The following is a 23,650-nucleotide window of genomic DNA, read 5'->3' on the forward strand; positions in this document are numbered from 1 at the left end:
TTAGGGCAAAACTTTAGCTCTGAATGTAGAAGGGCTACTTTTGTGAATGTTATTTTCATTGAAAACGTAGCTGTATATTTGTTTTATGTCTTAACTAAAAGCAAGGTTTTCTTTCCTAAAGCAATCCTTTATTTTAATTGTTAAGCCACAAGCTAGTTCTAGAATAAAGATTCTACTGATTATAATTATTCTAGATACTACATATTTCTCTGCATATCTCGGTTCACATTTAACATATCCCAGTTCAAATTTCTTATCTTAATTTGATTATCAATGTTATTGGTCACACCTATAGCCACAGAAAAGATAAATGTTTTGGGGGAGCTTTACTGGACCACCTAGATGAATGAATGTGTTTCAACTTACAAGCTTGTCTTTTTGGGAGAATGAAAGGAATGATGAGTTCTCAACATTTGAATTTGGAATATGCATGTGTTTTATTACGGTGTAGCAGGATGTGGCTGAATACCATCTTCTAGCCACACCCAGAAGGGCAATAGAACAAGTCCACTTTTGAATACTGTTCAATGTTACACTTAACAATACAAATCAAGTATTTCACTTTAAAAATTGATATAGAACAAGTATTTTTCATGTACAGAAAATTTCATGCAGGGGAAAACAACATTTTAGATAATAAGGTTGACAGACATTATTAACATAAAGGGATTCTCTGCTTTGCAATAGTACTTCAATTAGTAACTCTGAGGGCATTTTGATGGTGAGGGTAAGGATAAGTATTGAGATAAGGGCATGCCTTGCTAAAAGGAATTACTATAGAAAACTAACTGCAATTAAAAAACTTTGCAAGGCCACATTTGCAAGCCCTGGTGTCCAAATAAAATCATATTATCTTAAGTGGAAAAGTAACTTAGAAATTATCTGTTCAACCAAGAAACAGAGAATACCCTGAGGGGGATTCATCTATTACTGTTTATTATATGGGCAGAATTCCATGAACTGCAACTGGAACAGGTAATGTTTGTAGAGAAGAGAAAATAACCAGTAGTCATTAAGCTCTTAGGGTTTAGAAATTAAACATTCCACACCATGATGGGAATGGAAACACTGAGTGACATATATTACAAACACCTAGCCATTTTCGTTCCCTAGAATACGGTTGCTATTATGTAATACTGAAAAGACAAAAATGACAACTAGGGAAATGGCATTTTTCAAGTCTGTTTATCACTGAAAGCACTCCCCGTGACTACGGTCATTATCAACTTTTTAAAATAAATAGTGGCTTGCAGTGCTAACTTGGCACAATACGACTGACAGAGAAAATCCAGTGTTTTGGATGTCTGGAGCCATGGACAGCAGCAGAGTCCATCCTGTGCAGGCTAGAAAGTGTGAGAAGCCACCCACCATGCCCACTGGGACACCCTTCTATGCTGGAAAATCATGTAAACTTAGCCTTGCCTTTTGTAGACATGAGGGATCCAGATACCTTAATGTGAAGATTTTCAACGAGTTCCAGGTTATAACCTGTAAAACATGCATTCTCCCTACCATAAAAATGAAAGTAATTTATTTGCTGATGCAGAATGGTAGGTATTGGAACTAAATTCAGATTAGATTAGAAAGAACTTCTATAGTTCTTTTCCTTGCATTTACACAGATACACACACAGACACACACATATAAGAGCATGTGCACACACATACCAGTCTTGCAAGGAACAGAACTTTTGAATATTAAAAACAACATTAGAGGTTATGTATGAGGTAATTTAAATTCAGTTCAATAGGGAAATATTTTGACTTCAGCTAAAAAAGAATGTGATAAAGGATCTCGATGCCTGATATTGAAATTCAGTGTCTACACCTTATGAAGTAACTGGTTGGCTCTTTAAAAATATTTTGTTTGAATAGATCAACTTAATAATCATTCTTAATGTAAAATTTTATGCATTGTCTAGAAAATTTCAGCACCTCAACATCCCAACTTAATCTTCTTTTAACAAATTATTATCTACTTGCTTTGTATATATATACTTTATTTATTACATTACCTAACACTAGTTACATAATAGTAGTATTATTAATTGTAAATTTATTAGTTTTACCATGGAATTTTTAGCCACTTGATGTCAGACTTTTTAATCTTATTTAGATACACAAGTAGCATCAAGACTTGGTTTATAGAATTTTTCTCAACAAAATGTTTTGTTGAATGTCCCCTACTTCATCCTAGCAAAAGTTCAAGTGTATACTTTTATTGCCTCTCAAATATTTATATTAAAATCTTTTTGAGTAGGGCTGGGCGCGGTGGTTCACGCCTGTAATCCCAGCACTTTGGGAGGCCAAGGCAGGTGGATCACGAGGTCAAGAGATTGAGACCATCCTGGCCAACATGGTGAAACCCCGTCTCTACTAAAAATACAAAAATTAGCTGGGCACGTTGGTGCACGCCTGTAGTCCCAGCTACTGAGGATGCTGACGCAGGAGAATGGCTTGAACTCGGGAGGCGGAGGTTGCAGTGAGCCAAGACTGTGCCACTGTACTCCAGCCTGGCTACAGAGTGAGACTCTGTCAAAAAAAAAAAAATCCTTTTGAGTATCAAGTAGTAGGGCAAAAATGGAAAATGCACAGATTTAAAATCAGGATTAGTAGCTACATTGCTATTTGCTAGGTGTGCAATCCTCAAAATTAATTTAATCTATTTAGGTCTCATTTTCTCATCCATAAACTGGGTATAATGACACTAATATATTTTCCTGTGAGAACTTGGCAATATATTACATATAAAGCTGTTAAAACATTTTTATTTATCATGTTGCTATTATCATGTTGCTATATGAGGTAACTCATTCAATTTTGCTTGTTTTAGTCATTATACACTTTTCCAATTACTAAATTGATCACTTCTTTCCTGAAATACAGTAAACATCATATACTGAGAAAACTGGGACTGCAAAGTGCCTATTAAAATGTCATATGTTAACCAAATGTTGTCATATGAGACAAAATTTTGTCATGTTGCCCAGGCTGGTCTCAAACTCCTGAGCTCAAGTGATCCACCCACCTCAGCCTCTAAAAATGCTGGGTTTACAGGCATGACCCACCATGCCCGGCCTCAACTAATTTTCTAACTAAAATAATTCTCAAATTACTAATCAAAGGACTTAATCACAATTTGTTCCAGAATGAATATACATGTTTTATACATGTGTGTTGGTGTGTGTGCACATGTATAAATACAGTCTTCAGGACTGTTTAGTACAGGCAGAATGAAGTGAAAAATAGGACAATTATTATGATCCTAAAACTCTATACTTTTTTTTTTCTATTTTCTCATTAAAATGCCAAGGATAGGAAAGATGTCTCAACCCAGATTCCAAGTTCCCAACTGCATAGGAAAGATGTCTCAACCCAAATTCCAAGTTCCCAATTTTGTATCCCATTCAAATACCAACATCTAAAACTTTGCATCTAAAGTACACTCTGAACAGAGACATACACACATTCTCTCTCCATGTGAACCTCACTGTTCTGAAACATACACATTTGAAAATAAATGAAAAATATCTTTGGTTCTTTGAACTGTGGCAACTAAGTCCATTTTTTTCATGTCCTATAAATGAATCCTATTAAATTGCTGAAACGGTATACAGTATTTACATGCATTTAAATTCACTATAAATATTTACAGAACTTCAAGATGAATGCCAGTAATATAAGCAAAATATGTCTGACCACAATTACTTTTCATGAGTAAATGGGTTCTGCCAAATGGCTTTTTTCCCTAAAAACTAAGTTTTTTGAATTTTGTTCAGATAATAGCAATAAAGAGACAATCACTCTCTACAACAGTTCCCAGGAAGTTGAAGAAAACTGCAGATTTTAAGGGAGATTCACTGTTAGGTGTGTTGGCTTCATGCCTCTTGATGGCATTCTTTAGTGTGTATGAATTTTGTTTAATGGGGAGAGAAACTGACCACAGGAAGTAATAAGAGGGTGCCAACAGAGTTACAAAATGGAAGATTCTATAAGTAGAATTGGGAGGCTGGTGATTCAAATGACATCTTTAGCAAAAATCCCTGGGAAATAAACCATTTTCAATAGTTTGCTAGAAATTATTTTGATTGTAATACGTTTCTAGCAGTGACACAGCGAATTTTTAGAGCTTGCAATGTGATATGAACAGCAATAAATCACCAATACATGGCCGAAGGCCTCTTCTAGGCAGATCCGTCTACAACTGGTAACAGCAACCATAACGAGTTTCTCTTTATCACAATACCAACGAGGCTTATCATCATTGCCATGCCTTTAGTAACATCACTTTTTTAAATGGGCATTTTCACAATGTAATCTGCAACCTACATATAACATGCACTCTTTATTGAAGGCCGTACTTACAGTTTGACTTTGAGTCAGCTCAGCATTCTAAATCAAACGCAAACAGCAGAATCATATGGCACAGACACTTAGCAAGTCTGCAAGGAAGAATAAAGACAAAGTTGTAAAAACAATAATTTTTTTAAAAGCTTATTGTATGTATAATTTATAATTCATGGGACTTAGTCTTTGGGAGAGAATACACACACAGATTTATGTAGCTACAGATTGAATGTAAATTCAATACCCAGTCCCTTAAGGAGCTGAGATTGTTTGTCTCCTAACCACAGAAGTTTTGTATTCTAGTTATTTTCCAGCACTAACTAAATATGTGAACTTGGGAAAGTCACACTGAATATCTGGGCCAGAATTTCCTGATCTGAATAGTCAGAAATATACCTAAACTATTCCTAGGGTCCCTTCCAGTTTAATGGTGGATATTAATTATTTGAAAACATTTTAGAGAACCTTAACTGAAGAAAGAACTAAGGGCATCTTCTGATTGGTAGACTCTCCTGTTACAAGAGATGTTCAATGTATTTTAGAAGACAAGAAAGTTTACCATTTTGTTTCCAAGACAAAACTGTGTGCTTTGCACTATGCTGAGCACGTTGTCAATATTTACCAAATTTAAATGAATGAAAAAAATCTATATTATAACTGACATGAGGAATCTTCACATAATACATCTTGCTAATTTGAAAAATGAGACATTGGTTTAGAAAAAATCAAAGAGCTTATATATAAATTAAAATTCTAAAATCACCTTGTGGTTTTAATATATTATCTATAAATGTATAACTTTGTACAGAAAAAAACAGTGTTTTCCGAAGAATTTTTAAAACTTAATTTAAAAAAATGATGATCAACCTACCAAACACAAACTAAGAGTAAATGAAACAAGTGGCAAGTAGCCTATAGAAATATTTGAAGAAATATGTATTTGGCCATCCTTCCGTCTACCAGTTAAACATTTGCTTTTCCTCATCAATAGAAATGATCAGATTCTAAGCAAACACATGCAACTGAAACAAACATGTGGGTTGTTTTGCACATCCAGAAATAATATCGTATACTCATTAAAACAATCAGGTTTTTGGGGGGGAATTTTGATTTCATCATCATAGTTATATCCTCTGTAAAACAGATCCAGAAGTTTAGAAAAACACCTTGATTTATATGTGTTTGATATTTGACCAATCAGCAAAAACTCAAAGAATTTACAGGCTGAAAAGACACCAAATTTTCCCGTTGTACTTCATAGATAAGGAACCCAGGGCATTGCAGTGTTTGTTTTCCCAAGATAGCAGAATTAGTTAATGGCAGAGCTGTTAACAGAAAAGAGTTCCGATTGGATCCTGTGTGTACGGATGCTTATTTATTTACCATGTTTGTGAATAAACCATGCAAACCGTGGCAGAAGTGAGGATGTTAGCATTTATAAATCTACAAGAAGAGTATCCACTTAGAAGAAATAGCTAGGAGAAAGTCCCTACAGGGGGAGCTTGCTTGACATGATCAAGAAAGTCTTCATAGTTGGAATGCAGTGAAGGAAGAAGAGCAACCCGAAGATGGGTTTAGAGATACAAGGCAGAACAGCTCCTGCAGGGCCTGATAGGCCACAGCAAGGACTCTGGCTTTTACTCCAAGGCGCACAGGGAGCCACAGCAGGGTTTTGGGCAGAAGAGGCACTTGATCAAGACTTAAGGTTTTGGGCAGGAATTTAAAACTATTTTCTATAAAGGGCCAGATATTAAGAGTTAGGCTTTGTGGTCCACGTGTTCTCTGTTGAAACGCCTCCGGTCTGCCACAGTTACATTAAAGCAACTATAGATGATGCATAAATGAATGAGTGTGGCTGTGTTCTAATAAAACTTTATTTACAAAAACAGCTGCGGGCCAGATTTGCCCCATGGGCTGTTGTTTACTAACCCCTTGTTGAAGGACTCACGCTGGCTGCTGTGTTGAGAATGGACTCTGGGTAAGCGGCAGTGGAAGCAAGGAGGCCAGTCAGGATAAGAGATGATGCTGTGTGCATGTTTTCCCACCTAGTGCGTTTCTGAGGGAGTCTCCTCAATTACAGAGAGGTTTTAATGGTAGGGGTAAAAGAGAGGAGAGGAGGGAAGGGAAGGGAATAAGAGAAGACGCTGCTTAAGGAAAAAGAAGGAAAAAGAATGTGATGAGGATGCTTTCCTTCCTTCCTTCTTTCCTTCCTTCCTTCCTTCCTTCCTCTCTTTCTCTTTCTCTCTCTCTCTGTCTCTCTCTTTCTCTCTTTCTTTCTGATGGAGTTTCACTCTTTCGCCCAGGCTGGAGTGCACTGGCGCTATCGCGGCTCACTGCAACCTCTGCCTTCTGGTTTCAAGTAATTCTCCTGCCTCACCCTCTCGAGTAGCTGGGATGACAGGCACCTGCCACCACGGCCGGCTAATTTTGTATTTTTGCTAGAGACGGGGTTTCTCCATGTTGGTCAGGCTGGTCTCGAACTCCCAACCTCAGGTGATCCACCCACCTCGGCCTCCCAAAGTGCTGGGATTACAGGTGTAAGCCACTGCGCCCGGCCCATCATTTCTTTTTATATGGCAAATAAATGAAAATAAAATACTGAAACCCCTCCCTCCTTGAAATATTATAATAGTAATTCGATTAAATTAAAATTTGTTCACATCATGGTAGGTAGGGGATTTGGATATGGTGACTTTTAAAAGTACATTTTATATGAGGAGAAAATAGAAATATATACGAAAAAGAGATCACTTCCAGACCATAAACAGCTCCATACTCAAGTATCTGGACTTGATTCCAAGGTGGTGCAGAAGTCTGCAAAGTGGTCATTCAGCTATGAGGTACAACACTCTTACTTCCCTTTTCTTTCCAAGAAAGGAAGTTTTTAGAGAACAAAAACTTTTCTCTGTCACAAAATAAATTATCTGCTTGTCAAATGACACTTCCAGTGTACCACAGCCATCAACAACACTTTTAATTTGGTGATGTTTTAGTGTAAATTCACAGTAGCAAATATACAATATTTTGAAGTATGCTACTGTAATGATGAAATAATTACAACATGGGACAGTGATTATTTAAGATAGTTTAAAATTAAGATAATGAAAATATTAAATCGTACAAACAACATTAAACTTTATTTATTCTCAATTAAAGTAATGATTGATTTTCTTCCGATTACGAAAATGATATATGCTCACTGTTAAAACAAACTGTGAAAATAAATATAAGCATAAAAGGAAATACAGTCCCCTGAGTCTGTATCATGGGATGTTAATCAATTTTAACATTGGCCACTTTTATGCATATTATGTGTACACATAGATTTACAGTCTTACGTTGAATTATATCACACATAGGATGTTTATATGTGTTTTCTTCTCACTGTTACATTTTTGCAATCATTTTTCTTATATTTCAATATTGTATCTCATCCCAATGAACTGTATTTGGCAATGATGTTAAAGTCCAAATTTAGCACATAAAAAACAACTCACAAGTTGCATTACTGTGTTTTCTCACAATTAAAAAAAGGAATGAGGCCTGGCGCGGTGGCTCATGCCTGCATTCCCAGCACTTTGGGTGTCCAAGGCGGGCGGATCACCTGAGCTCAGGAGTTTGAGACCACCCTGGGCAACATGGTGAAACCCCATCTCTACTAAAATACAAAATATTAGCCTGGCATGGTGGCGCATACTTGTAATCTCAGCTACGTGGGAGGCTGAGGCACGAGAATCGCTTGAGCCCTGGAGGCAGAGGTTGCAGTGAGCCAAGATCGTGCCACTGCACTCCAGCTTGGGCTACAGAGTGAGACTGCATCTCAAAAAAAAAAAAAGAGTTCAAAAGGAGCAGAGGAAAGCAAATCTTAATGAGATGAGTAATGAAATAGCAAGCTTGCTGTTCATCAGAGATTGACGATCTTGCAGGCAGGTCCACTTATCCTATGAAGATCAGGAGTTCTCTCTACCTTTGAATTTGCTCTCCTGAGCATCCACTTCTATAGTAGTCAGCTTCTTATTAATCCTGACTCATTCCTTCTATTCATACTGCAAACAACTGAGTTCCTGGTAATTTTACTGTACTAATTTGAAATGAGTGGTAAACTAGATGTGAACTAGCTTAAAACTTATCTTTGGAGAATCTATTTGGAAAGCTGGTTAATCATGTCAACAGTAAAAGTTCAAATTGGAAGGCAAAGATTTAGGCACTTCAAAAAAAAAAAAAACCAATAAGCTTTCAAGAATTAAAAAATACTTAAGCAACAATAGCTATCTGATGAAGTGCTAATTACACACTATCCTTATTTACAGATGTCATCAGGTTTAGTGGACCACGTAGCAATGCTTCGCTATTAGTTTTGTGCTACTTTGTGCATTAAGAGGTAACATTTTATTTTTGGTGATTTTCTAGTTTTTAAATGTATTATTATTAAATATTTTTTAAGCGCTTGGACATAACCTACTATTTCTCAATGGTGGGAAACAAAGATTATAAAAGCGACTATAGGGTGTTTCAGTTTCAGACAATTTATTATTTATTAATGATAACACTTTAATTACTACCAAGAATAATTTAAGTGACTAAATTTTCAGATGTGATTTTGTTTCATCAGTGTGACTTATTTGTGTAGAATTAAGGCAGTTCTAAGAAAATGTTTTGAGAAACTAATGAGAAACTTAAATTTTACCCAATGTTGAACTTTTGCACATGAGGTTTTTGTTTTGTTTTGTTTTGTTTTTTGTTTTTTTGTTTTTAGTACTGGGATACACATGCAGGTTTGTTATATAAGTACACATGTGCTATGGTGGTTTGCTGCACCTATAAACCCATCATCTAGGTTTTCAGCCATGCATGCATTAGGTATTTGTCCTAACTCTCTCCCTCCCCTTCCCCCACAACTCCCGGACAGGCCCCAGTGTGTGTTGTTCCCCTCCCTATGTCCATGCGTTCTCATTGTTCAACTCCCACTTATGAGTGAGAACATGTGGTGTTTGATTTTCTATTCCTGTGTTAGTTTGCTGAGGATGATGGCTTCCTGCTTAATCTATGTCTCTGCAAAGGACATGATCTCATTATTTTTTATGGCTGCATAGTATTCCATGCTGCATATGTACCACATTTTCTGTATCCAGTCTAACAGTGATGGGCATTTGGGTGGGTTCCATGTCTTTGCTATTGTAAATAGTGCTGCAATGAACACACATGTGAATGTATGTGTCTTTAGAGTAGAATGATTTATATTCCTTTGGGTATATACCCAGTAATGGGATTGCTGGGTCAAGTGGTATTTCTGGTTCTAGATCCTTGAGGAATTGCCACACTGTCTTCCATAATAGTTGAACTAATTTACATTCTCACCAACAGTGTAAAGCGTTCCTATTTCTCCACAGCCTCGCCAGCATCTATTGTTTCCTTACTTTTTAAAAATTGCCATTCTGACTAGTGTGAGATGGTATCTCATTGTGGTTTTGATGTGCATTTCTCTAATGATCAGTGATGTTGAGCTTTTTTTATATGTTTGTTAGCCACATAAATGTCTTCTTTTGAGAAGTGTCTGTTCATATCCTTTGCTCACTTTTTGATGGGGTTGTTTGTTTTTTTCTTGTAAATTTGTTTAAGTTTCAGACAAGCAGATTGCAAAAATTTTATCCCATTCTGTAGGTTGCCTGTTCACTCTGATGATAGTTTTGGCTCTATTCCTGGGATGCAAGGCTGGTTCAACATATGCAGGTCAATAAACGTAAATCCATCACATAAACAGAACCAATGACAAAAACCGTATGATTATCTCAATAGGCGCAGAAAAGGCCTTTGATAAAATTCAACATCACTTCATGTTAAAAACTCTCAATAAACTAGGTATTGATGGAACATATCTCAAAATAATAAGAAATATTTATGACAAACCCATAGCCAATATCATAGTGAATGGGCTAAGGTTGGAAGCATTCGCTTTGAAAACCAGCACAAGACAAATATGCCCTCTCTCACCACTCCTATTCAACATAGGGAAATCAGGCAAGAGAAAGAAATAAAGGGTATTCAAATAGGAAGACAGGAAGTCAAATTGTCTCTGCAGATGACATGATTCTATATTTTGAAAATCCCATCATTTCAACCCACAAACTCCTTAAGCTGATAAGCAACTTTGCAAAGTCTCAGGATACAAAACTAATGTGAAAAAAGCACATGAGCTTTTCTACAACATAACAAATCAGGTGGAATTATAGTTTTGGTGGATTTCTAAAGTTTTGTTTAACTTTTATTTTAAGTTCAGGGGTACATGTGCAGGGTAGTTGCATAGGTAAATTTGCGTCATGGAGGTTGTTATACAGATTATTTCTATATTATATTTTATATCTCCAAGCTGCATTGTCCCTACTTCCATCCTGTGTGGTCAATAAACTAACTGAAAGCATCATGATTTTTAACTGAGCTATAGATTTCCATTAAGGAAAGAGCCCAACATTTAGAAATCTGAATTTATTTACAGTAAATAATGCAATCTTATATGTAATCCATGGCACTTTATCACTACCTGGGACATTTTCCTGTTCTAGTTCTCATTTATATCTTCTTTTTTTTTTCTTTTAGGGCAGTGTGTGTGTGTGTGTGTGTGTGTGTGTGTGTGTGTGTGTGTGTGTGTGTGTGTGTTGCTACTAAAAAAAAAATAAAAAGTGGAGTCCTCAGGGAATATGTCACCCTTGTATGCATGCCCAACCCCACTGAATGTTGCTATAATCCCAGCTTTACATTCAGCACCCTGAGCCCCAACTTGTAACCTCATCCCACTCTGGAAGCTTCTCCCTGAGCCACAGCTATTATACATTTAAGTGCATAAATACTGGCTCTAGGAGTTTTTCTGCATGTTAAATTAATCTTACGTTAGGCATTTTGTTATGTAAAGATCCATTTCTGTCATTTAATTCCTTACAGCTTTAGCTCTGTCATCCTTAAACTATGAATAATTTCTAACTCATATGGATACTCTAAAAACATGATGACAAGGGGCTGGAGGAGCAAAGCAAGTGCCTCTCACTAGGTAGTGCATAAAGAGTACTTGTTTCATGCCACAGGGGAGAGGTAAATTTTTGTACCAAATGATTGCAGATCTTTTCTTATCTATATATCTGTCTATTTTTCTATCATCTATCTATCTATTTTTCTATTATCTATCTATCTATCTATCTATCTATCTATCTATCTATCTATCTATTTTTGTTATCTTTAAGGTGGACAAATGAAAGTCAGCCTGAGATGTAAGTGCCCTGAATGTAGGATGGCTTCTTCCCTACATGCCCCATCCACTCCCCGATCACCACCTTAAAGACTTGTCCCTATCCTGAACACATTTTCTCACCTCCTTATTCAGCTGCTGATGACCCACCCAGAGACGTAGTCAGCATCAGTTAGGAACCAAATGTCTTCCACTGATAGAGTCCACAATCTTAGGTAGAGACCATAGCATAGAGGCATGACCAAAATGCCTACTCTTGCTGCCAAATCTGGCCAATAGGGAGATTTGTCTCTTCCATCTTGATTCAGAAAAATGTCCTTCTCATACAAATATGGTTCTGCAAAAAGACCCATGTTACTTAGTCCTTTACCTTTATCCTAAACCACAGTATGTGTTTATTTATGTGTGTTGGTTCTTCCTAATGATAAATGAAACCTAAAATTAAATTAACCTAACATAAAAAAGTTTTGAAAACTAAATTATGTGGGTATCCCACTGTTTACTTAGTAATGCTGTGTGGGGAAAAGTATGTAAATCATCAAAAATTAAAGGCCTTTATTACACAATAAATAATCTTTTAGGAATGTGAGTGACTGACCTATTTACTTACCTTGTAAATTTTAATTTTGTGAATTACCTTGAATGATGTAACTGTACATGTTTCAAAATGCAAATAAAATGATTAACCGAAGCAATCTCTAAGATAAAGTTAGTACATTCTTTCAATTTCTTATACTTAAATACTTTCAAATTTGCAGAAAGGAGCTTATGGCCCTCATATCTTAAATATTTTTTATTTCAAAAAGAGAATATACACAAAGTGAACACTCTTTAAAATGATAGAAAAGTTGATACACTATAGGTCTCCGCTGTGCCCTATAGTGTACCTAAACATGATGGATACATTATTTTGGGATGTTAACCTCAACTTAATGTAGCACAGTGGAAAGTGGGAGAACCTTACACAAGGTAATGTGAGAAAGGAAATCATTATAGAATTTGCTTTCTGAGTATTGGAGGAATTTCCTAGGTAGCACTCAAACCTAGAGTATCTTTTAAAACTTCTTCCCTCATTTCTGTAACTCATAAAAGAGTGAATTTTGTAGAGAACATTTTCAGGGGACATTGAAATGTTTGCACAGACCCTTCAGTAGCAAAATATAAACTATGAAAACAAAAATAAGTACTTTAAAGACTGAACATTGAGCAATTCCAGAGAGAGAGAGCGAGAAAGCAAGTGAGAAAGAGACAAAGGAGTGATCTAGTCTTTGCATTAAACTTATTTATTTATTTACTTTAAATCATTCATCTAATATAAATAAGTGTGGATTCATTTAGAAGCAACACTGACCAGAGAAAGAGTAGCCTATCAGGGGAGATCTCTGATCCAGAAAGACAAGGTCAAATATTCCTGTGGATATGGCTGCCTGTTTTACTCCTCCTCCTGTTTGCCTTCACTCCTCCTCTTCTATAACCACTATCACAGTATCTGCTCTTTCCTTTCCACTACCATCATCACCCCACCTGGAAGTACAATTTTTTTTTTCATGGAGGAGTTTTGTAGAGAAAAAAATTTTAAACTTTTCTATGAACCTATGGGTTTTACCTCACTCTTTATAAGAAAGAACACTGGTGGTTAAACCCCATGCAATGTTACCCGTGTGTGTGTGTGTGCGCGCGTGTGTGTGTGCGCACGTGTGCACGCGCGCGTGCACACCCACATTTTATTCACTGTTTGGAAGTTCATATATCCCAGGCCATTGTGTGTATTGAGTTTTTCTCAAGTAATTAATTATGGGCCTTTGGATGTCCTGAGTTTAAGGACAAACCTTAACCACTCCTAAATTGAAATAATTGAAGCAGGCTCCCACTAATAATTTCTACTCACTATTGCAATATCTGATTTAGGTAAGAAAAACTGCACTCTGAACATTCTGTTTGTTTTTGAGTGTAACAAAAATTTAAAATTATTTATATCAAAATTTGAAATTAAACCAACCAGTTGATAATTAACTTGAATGACCCCAACATCAATCTTGTATTAATTTTAAAGTAGGTATATACTTTATGTATATACTTTATACCTAAAATTAATATATACCTACCTATAAATTAAACAGCAATATTATATATACACATATATTATAAATATGTGTACATATGTATATGTAATATATATAGTATTGCTAATACATAATATACATATATTGCTATTATATATATCATATTATATACATATCATATTGCTATTACATATCATAGCTATACATATCATATTGCTATTACATATCATATTGCTATTACATATCATATTGCTATTATATATATACATACACAAATATAGCAATGCTATATATATATATGCTATATATAGTATTAATGATTTTCCATGCCTTATATTTAAATAAAACAGTAGTTACTAAAGCTTACCTCTAAAGATAATTTAAATAGAAACTGCTTATTTTGAAAATTGTCTTATTTATAGTCTTGCTTTGTTCCTTAAATAACAAGATTTTATTCCTCCTCCCACTTTCCCAATTTGTGTACTGAAAATCACAAGGAAAGAATTTTGCAAAGCACAAAATTTATTTCATGCTTTAAGGTTTAGACTTTGTTTAAAAAAATCTAAAAAATTTATTTATTTTCTGAGACTTTAATCTTTTTGATAAGTAAAGTTCATGGAAAACCATGTAATTGGTATAGAACTTTTCACTTGAATTGAATCACATAATCCTTCTGTAGTAGAATACTTTTGCATCTTGCCTGGAGTAAATTAGTTTCTTTAGGTTAAAAAAAATCCTGGAATTATATTTTTCAATTTGAAATTCACTTAATATCAAAGTGACTATAATTAATTCTTTTACTGATGATCTGAAAAACGGTAATAAGAAATTACAAATAACATATCAAAGAAATTTCATAAAGTATACCTGATAAAAACATTTCAAGTGTGAGGTGCTTTATTTTTCCACACTAAATTTGATTTTATAATACATGAAAGGCATACAATGAGTGCCATCTAGTGCATTAACCCATCATGCTAGCAATCTTATCAATTCATCACATGCCTGGCTTTTCAGAAGGCATTCTGTAAAGTCATACAATTTCTCAAGATCATTTAATTCAAGTTAATATTAAACAGTTGATTTAATTTTAGTTAAAGACTAATCTATTTACATGTTACAGTTTTTAAAGAGACTTCAAAAATCAGATAGATTATTATTTTCTTAACATTATTTTAATTGACTAGAATTTTCATTGAACATTATACGAGCATGACCTCCACATTAGCCCTGTGCATAAAACAGAAGAAATCGCTGCTTTAAAAATATCATTTGCTAGAACCGGTAAGTTCAGCACTCGTCTGTGCTAAGTTGGCAATTACATCTGGAGCAGCTATTCTCTTATGCAGGTATTTTCCCTTATATTTTAAAAAATATGAATATTTCTGCAGTCAAGGTTGATTTCCCTCATCATGTGCTAGTGTTATTAGTTTGAGAAAAAAAAACAAGAATGATAAAGTTCCATATACTGTACTTAAATTAACCATGGGTACGCCCACACATCTTGTCTATTTAGTTCATTAAGAAACTCTTTGGTAGATTGAAAGCCTGAGAAAATTTTGAGTCAGAAAATGTGATGACTTGAAGAAAAGTCAAGTTGATTAATAATAGTAACTCAGCCCACAGAGATCTCTCCCCACAAAGGCTCGTCACAGAGAAAATTCAGCTTCAGCTGTTTTTCACCTGATAAGCAACCTAACCTCAAGGCAAATGGTGCAACTAGTAACTGATGGGCTCTCTCCATCTGCCATGTTCCCTTTCTCATGCTTTTCTTTGCTCTTAGCTTTTCCATGTTCTCTTTCACCTCCTTTCAACTACTGCTTCCTCCCCTTTTATTTCCTTTCTTTCTGCTTGTAGTAATGTAAAACCAGCAAAGGTGAGGAACGTCGGAAGTAATACATTCACTGACAGAGTGGCTTGCTGCCACATACATGCGGTGACAGATACATTCACAAAGCAGATCACTGGAAGCACCTAGAATGCCCTCATTGGTAAGTATATCCTGAGCCAGACAAAATTATTCCTCCTAATTCATTTTGGTTTTGATTTCTAGTATTAATTCAAATTATCCTGCCAACTAACCTGTAGTGAAATTATTCAACCGATAGCCTGTTAGCCTTAGCGCAAACCCGAATTTATTCATCTGTTAAGTATTTATATTATATGATGGGAACTCCATCAACCCTTGGGATACAGGGAACAACAAAGAGTAAAATGTCCCCATTCTTATGAAGCTTATAAGAAACAAATAATACTGATAATAATAATAAACAAGTGGACAATTTATGATAGTGTCGAGTACTATCAAGAAAAATGTAACAGAGTGATTGGAATGAGAAAATTCTCGAAGGGCATGATATACTTAAGAGTATTCCTAATGGGCAGGAGAATATTGAAAGGCATTTATATGTGGAAGTATAAGAGTCCACAGAAGTTCAGATGATGTGTAGCCTTCTAGACAATGCGGAAAACTTTTCCGTAATTCTACAAGCAATGCAATAGCATTGGAGGGTTTTAAATAATAAAATTACAAGTTCTAATTAATTTTTGCAATCTATCCATATGACAAAGGGCTAATAACCATAATCTACAAGGAACTTAAACAAATTTACAAGAAAAAAACAACCCCATCAAAAAGTGGGCAGAGGATATGAACAGACACTTCTCAAAAGAAGACATTTAGATGGCCAACAAACATATGAAAAAATGCTCATCATCACTGGTCATTAGAGAAGTGCAAATCAAAACCACAATGAGATACAATCTCACGCCAGTTAGAATGGCAATCAATAAAAAGTCAGGAAACAACAGATGCTGGAGAGAATGTGGAGAAATAAAAACACTTTTACACTGTTGATGGGAGTGTAAATTAGTTCAACAATTGTGGAAGACAGTGTGGCTATTCCTCAAGGATCTAGAACTAGAAATACCATTTGACCCACCCATCCCATTACTGAGTATATACCCAAAGGATTATAAATCATGCTACTATAAAGACCCATGCACACATATGTTTATTGCGGCACCATTCACAATAGCAAAGACTTGGAACCAACCCAAATGTCCATCAATGATAGACTAGATAAAGAAAATGTGACACATACACACCATGGAATACTATGCAGCCATAAAAAAGGATGGGTTCATGTCCTTTGCAGGGACATGGTTGAAGCTGGAAACCATCATTCTCAGCAAACTGACACAAGAACGGAAAAGCAAACACCACATGTTCTCACTCATAAGTAGGAGGTGAACAACGAGAACACATGGACACAGGAAGGGGAACATCACACACTGGGGCCTATTTGGGAGTAGGGGGGTGCTAGGGAAGGGATAGTAGGTGACGGGTTGATGGGTGCGGCAAACCACTATGGCAAGTGTATAACTATGTAACAAAACTGCACGTTCTCTACATGTACCTCAGAACTTAAAGAATAATAATAATAATAATAATAAAGCAAATGACTTATAAGGCAAAGAAAAGTAGACAACCATCAGACTTTTTGGCAGCAAAAATTTATACCAAAAAAAGATGAAGAATATACTTAAGAACACAAGAGAAGAAAATGTGAACCAAGGATTTTATATCCTAAGAAAAGTTTACACTCCTGGATAAAGGGCACAAACATAATTTTATCAATCCACAAGAACTCAGAGGATACTGGAGACAAATTTCAGACAGTCAAAATAATTGAAGAGCTATAGATGTAAGGGCAGGTGTATTTATCACAACTTGCTGCTGCAAATCACAAAAAGAGAGACACACAGATATTGCATGTCTCCACATGATAGAAAGAAAAATAGAAAACACCTATAGTCTTTGTAAAAGACAGAATATGAATATGGTCAAGCCTTAGGAGGCAGTCACCTATTTGGAGGAGATACACAGGGCAAATGGACATAGTAAACTGTACCCATAGTGTTTGCTACAATACGGGTCATTCTCATTGCAATCCATACTACCAAACATTTTGCAGATTAAATGGCCTACAGCTAGTGAATTTATGAGGAAGAGGAAGGGATGGAGGAGAAACCTGAAGATTAAAAGAGAACTTTAAAAATACAATTGACAAGAAAATAAAAAGTTAAAGTATTGAATCTAGGGATAAATACTTGGGTGATAAATCTATTAAAATGCAGGGAGGTGTTTTCTGTAAAAGTTGAGAAATAATCAGGGGGAGGCGTGGTGATAAGGATGGGGTCATCAGTGGGTATCTGGGGTGGCTGGCAAAGGTCTCTTTTCCGACCTGACTTATGGTTACAAGGGTATTCGCCGTATCATTATACAATAAACGATATAGACGCTTTGGGAAGTTTTCTGTCTCTGTGTTGTATAATAAAAATACAAAAACAAATTTTATTTGATTTTTATTTTTCAGAACATACATGTAGAGTTAAAAATATTGAAAAATATTATCCAAGCATTAGTCATAATTATTATCACCATCATTTAAGACAAACAATTAAGGACAGTGATACTGTCAAAAGGAATTCAGAAATCATATCAGTAGCACAAACAGCTGCACAAAATTGTCGAAGAATGCTGGGTGACAGGTGTCATTTCTGTCTAAATCCAAACATACAAAAGAACTGCTAACATAATAACATATGTACTAACATAGTATCTCTCTTCATTTCAGGAGTTCTCCTGTCTGTTAGTCTAAACCAAATTCAGTTGACTAAATTCAATCAGACAATACACATTCTCACTGTTTACCTTAAGTTTCCTAATAATTTAACTTGCACTGGTTGTTAGTTTTTGTCCTCTGTCCTCATTTGTGGCTTTGGTTTTCATCTATGCTTTTTAAATAATGAATTGTGCTCCATTAAAAAAGTAATAGCAAAGAGATGAGAATTGCTTCTCAAGTGGTTCTGTGATTAACAGAGATCATTTGGTTATTATAAATCAAGAAAAGGATTGATACCAAGAATATTAATAGCTTGTAACCAAGTGGACCTTTAAAAATATGAGTTACTCATTTGTTTAAGCATTGTAGAGAGGAAAACTCCTGAGCATAAAGTCATTCAATTTTTGGTTTGTTCTAGCTCTTCTCCTAACTACCTGTATGATCTTCAGTAGATCTTGTTCCCAATTTTGGCTCAAATTTTCTTATTCTTTAAAATGGACATAATAATAATTTCATCAAGTTCTTATAAGATAAAATGAGATGTCATCCATATAGTCACCTATAAGTAACAAAATAACCCATAAATTACTTTCTTTAGTCACTTGAATGATTACATTAACCAGATTAAATATCACATTGAAAACAGACAAAACAAATATCATACTACTCTTTATATTCAAAGATCATTTGATTTTTGAGTAATTTTCCACCATTTCAAAGATGCATTCAAAACATGTATACATCTGCAGTCATCCAATTTCATTTACCATTATATCTTAAGTGTTTTTTCATATCTGTGCACCATATTCACTTTACTCAAATATTGCATATTTATCCACTGATAAGCTTGGCCACATGTTTATTTTTTTCTATTATGACTATCAATTATATCTATTTATCTAATATTCTGAATATCTTGTATTGAATACATTTATGTATATAGTTTTCTAAATACAATTTGAATTTCTCCTACATTTCCACAAATAGAATTGCTTCCCAAAATGATTGTTTCAATTTATAAAATGAGAGCATACAAGTATCATTTTAAGAATTTTAACTTTCTCTCCCTAACTTTGTTTAAAATTGTGTAGTGTCTTGCTAATAAAATATTTCTTCAAAATTAGTACAGAGATTAATCCCTGCTGAGTTTGGCTGTGTGTCATCCAGACTCTGTGAGACAGAACTCGTTGCCAATCAGAGGGACATGGTTGTGTTATTGTACTAATAGATACGGTCCCATCATTGAAGATGCTATTAAGCATCAAACAGATGTTTTCATCAACTTCCTAAATGGTACTAAAAAAGTATTATTTTGAAATAAGTGAAAGAGCTACAGTTGATTAAAAACAAATATGATTTATGTATTTAAATACACATATAATTATCAGCTCAATCCAGATAGTCACGACTCTGTGATATACATGGTTTTTCAAATTGAAGTCATGTGGGTTATTGATAGCCATTTGCAAGTGATGCCAATTCATCATTGAAAGGTACTTAGAATTTATGTCTGGTGGAACACAGAGCAGCTTCAATAGCATAAGTCACCTTCCTCCAAACTTAATGTTAAGATCAGGTTTAAGCAGTATCAGGTTATTCCTACTTGTAAGCTGTGGAAATAAGTATAAATCTCTATATTCTACTCACTGTATCATTTTTTAAATGTTGTCATTGTACATACAAAATAGAACTTCATCAGTTTAAAGAAACAACTTGTCACACTGAGATCAGAAATAAGTAAAATAAAAAACAAAACAGGGTATTTCTATTGACAGTTTCTATTTTCCCTATCAACTTGAGCCTCAGTCCAAGTCAAAAGTAAGTAATCTTTCACAGCAATGAATGGAAATTTCTCACTCACTCAGACACAGATTTACACATATTTTAAAGAGTATATGTGGGAAATAAGGATGTGGACAAATATATTTTTATGATATAAAATGGAGAATATTTTAAAAATAGAAATGATACCTTTAGATTTTTCTTTTTCCCCATCTCTCCTCTTTCTGCATTCTTGCTGGTATTGTTCTTCTCCATATACTTAAATCTAACTCTTTCCCTTCCATGCTTTCTCTACTTTTTTTTTCTTATATCCCCAAATACCTGTTTGAAATGACTCATTAGCACCATTAACATTAAATAGGCCAGGAACCATGACTCAATGCCTGTAATCTCAGCACTTTGGGAAGCTGAGACGGGAAGATCACTTGAGCCCAAGAACTCCAGACCAGCCTGGGTAACATAACAAGACCCCATCTCTACAAAAAATACAAAAATTAGCCAGGCATGGTAGCACGTGCCTGTAATCTCAGTTTCTCAGGAGGCTGAGGTGGGAGGATCACTTGAACATGAAAGGTGGAGGCTGTAGTGAGCAGTGATTGTGCCACTGCTCCCCAGTCTAAGTGACAGAGAAAAACTCTCTCAAAAAACAAAATAAAAGAAAACAAAACATTAAACAAGCTAACTGAATTGGAGTCAGTGATTATTGTTCTTTGAAAGAAGGCCCTGGCTTGAAATAAATACCTATGAGACCTGGAAAAAAAAATGGATTTTCTTCTACAATAAAAATATTTAAAGGCAAATAGCAAATAAGATAATACAATTTAGTTAATTCTCTTCTACAATGCAGCTCTCTCCTAAAGACAACAAGAGAAGAACTTCGATTGCAGAAGATTAAGTACATACTTTCACACACTTTACATAACACTTCACACCCCATCTCCCCACCCACACACACTCCATATTTACCAAAGTTTACCTGGGTAGCAAAGGGTTAATGTTTCTCATGTCTGTTTGTGTGCATTTTCTGGTTTCATTATTTGTTAAATGGAGTTCAGGCTCCTAAGAAGTACATTTTGTTAGTCCCATTCAACTTGAACTAGAATGCCACTAGTATGGTGATTCATTTCAGGGTTATCACTTCTTTTCTCAAGTTTATGAAAGCTGTGAACAGAAACATCAGGTGGAAGATTGCAATCTCAACGTGAGTGTCAGATATGTCTTTTCATAGCTTTCTTTCATGGCATATGCACAACCAGGCTATTATTAACGAGAATACCTGAAGGTACACCATCTCTCCATGACAAAACAACATTCTCTGCCCAGCTCTCTGCTTCCTAATCTCAAAAAAGACCCTCAAATGAGACTCTAAAATAATCCAACCTGAATAAATACTCAATCTTACAGTCTCCAGATAAACCAATCTAGATGTTGTTGTTACAAGGTAAATCTTCTCAACTTCACTAAAGATTAATAAAGTGTAATCTTTCTGTAGAAACTTTTCTCAACACTAAAAAAAAAGGCTAACTAGAAGGAACAGAAGAACAACATACACATGTAAAAACCATATTGAGGGACCAAATTAAAGATAATTATGATTGGAGTTGATGAATTTAAAAGTACCAGAGAAAATTGTATCAGGATTTTTGAATATCCTCTTTGAATGATAATTCTACTCGTTGCCAAAGTTATTGACAGAGTATTTTGTGTTGGGCATGGTGCTAGCTAGGCATTAGGAGGTGGAGAACAAAATAGATTTAGTTCTTATCACCTGGAGTTTACAAATTATAACTACTAGGAAGAAAAAAAGGCTGAGCACTCAGAAAATGTGTAAGATTGAGTGGTCCTGGAAGACACCCCTGAAGGTTGACCAGGAACTAAGTCAAGCAAAGAGCTGTGGGAAAACTCTTCTGAGCAGAGAGAATTCCAGGAACTAAAGAAAGTCCAGGTGTGGTTGAAGATAAACTCAGAAATAAAGAAAGCTGCTTGAGATCAGATTAGTGAAGGAGGGAGCTACCAGATCAAAAGAACTTGCAGAGAAGTGAGGAGACTTTGAAAGGTTTAGAAAGGGAAAGGACAAGTGCTTATTTACAGTGTTGAAGAATTAGTCTATTTGCTGGTGAGAAGGGATTTCAACAGAACAAGAATGGAAGCAGAGAAACATATTGAGAGACTCTTTTAGTCATCCAGGACACATTAATTTTGAAGTTAGTTGATAGAATTTAAGTGATAGAATGATGCAATAGGTGAGGGAGAGAGAGATGTCAAGAACAATGTTCTATTGCCTGGCCTGAGAGGATGGAGATGCCATATATATTTCCCCCAAACTATTTCTCATTCTTCTTTCCCAAACCTGTTTCATCCACAGCCTCCCCTATATCCACTGATGAAAACTCCATCTTTCCACTTTGTGCAGAGCAAAAGCCTTGGAAACATTGTTGACCCCTGTCTTTCTCTCATCTTCCCATGCAAAACACCAGGCAATCATATTGCATTTATTTTCAGAGTATGTCTACCATTGAACCATTAATTACCATCTTCACTGCTACCATCTGCTCTTCTTGATTGTCTCCTCTTGCCTGGATCCCTGCTGTAGTCTACTAATCTGTCTCCCTACTTTCACCTCCCCCACTATACTTTAATTCCAACAGATATCCCAGAATGAATCTTTTTAAATTATAAAAAAAGATCATATCAGCCAGGCACGGTGGCTCATGCCTGTAATCCCAGCCCTTTGGGAGGCCAAGGTGGGCAGATCACAAGGTCAGGAGTTTGAGACCAGCCTGGCCAATATGGTGAAACCCTGTCTCTACTAAAAATACCAAAATGAGTCTGGCGTGGTGGTGTGTGCCTGTAGTCCCAGCTACTTGGGAGGCTGAGGCAGGAGAATTGCTTGAACCTGGGAGCTGGAGGTTGCAGTGAGCTGAGATCGCACCAATGCGCTCCAGTCTGGGCGACAGAGTGAGGCTTCATCTCAAAAAAAAAAAAAAAAATCATGACTTCTGTGCTCAAAATATTCCACAAGTATACCATTTCACTCACCATAAAAATCAAAGGCTTTTCAATGACCAAGACACTCTTATATATATTTATACTTTATAAAACATTTTGCTTAGAATATGTTAATTTTGAGATCTCCTGAACACTAAACAGAGATGTCAAGTAAAGAGATATTGAGATCAGAAGAGAGACCTAAACTGTCAGTATACATTTTGAGAAATTTTGAATATAAGAAATATGATCATGAGGACAATAAATGGCATCACCAAAGTGAGAAGATAAAATTAGATAAAAGACAAAAGCCTGAGCTGTGATATGCCAGGCAACTTTTATAATAGTTTCCAATGATCCCCTGACTCCTGACATTTATACTTATGTGTAACTTCCTCCTCTCGAGTATCGTCTGGATTTATTGGCTTGCTTCCAACAAATAGAGTACAGCAAAGTGTTGGGATGTCACTTCTGAGATTAAGCTATAAAGCCCAACTTTCATCTTGCTTGTCCTTTCTTGTTGTCTGGTGTACTTCTCTTATTAGCTATCTCATGGAGGGAATCACATCACACAGAACTGGAGAGAGGTCTCCAGTCACCAACCTG

The 23,650-nt window shown here is 35.5% G+C and overlaps 1 long non-coding RNA gene across 1 annotated transcript in view; it reads right to left on the reverse strand.

The window, feature by feature from the left end:
- Window positions 1-4,364: 4,364 nt before the first annotated feature.
- LOC134807130 (uncharacterized) overlaps window positions 4,365-23,650 on the reverse strand; it is a 131,193-nt gene continuing 111,907 nt past the window's right edge. The window contains exon 3 of the long non-coding RNA XR_010146793.1: window positions 4,365-4,441. This is a non-coding gene — a long non-coding RNA (uncharacterized LOC134807130). The remainder of the gene's footprint in view (window positions 4,442-23,650) is intronic.

This window comes from Pan troglodytes, chromosome 8 (assembly GCF_028858775.2).
Source record: "Pan troglodytes isolate AG18354 chromosome 8, NHGRI_mPanTro3-v2.0_pri, whole genome shotgun sequence".
Taxonomy (NCBI): domain Eukaryota; kingdom Metazoa; phylum Chordata; class Mammalia; order Primates; family Hominidae; genus Pan; species Pan troglodytes.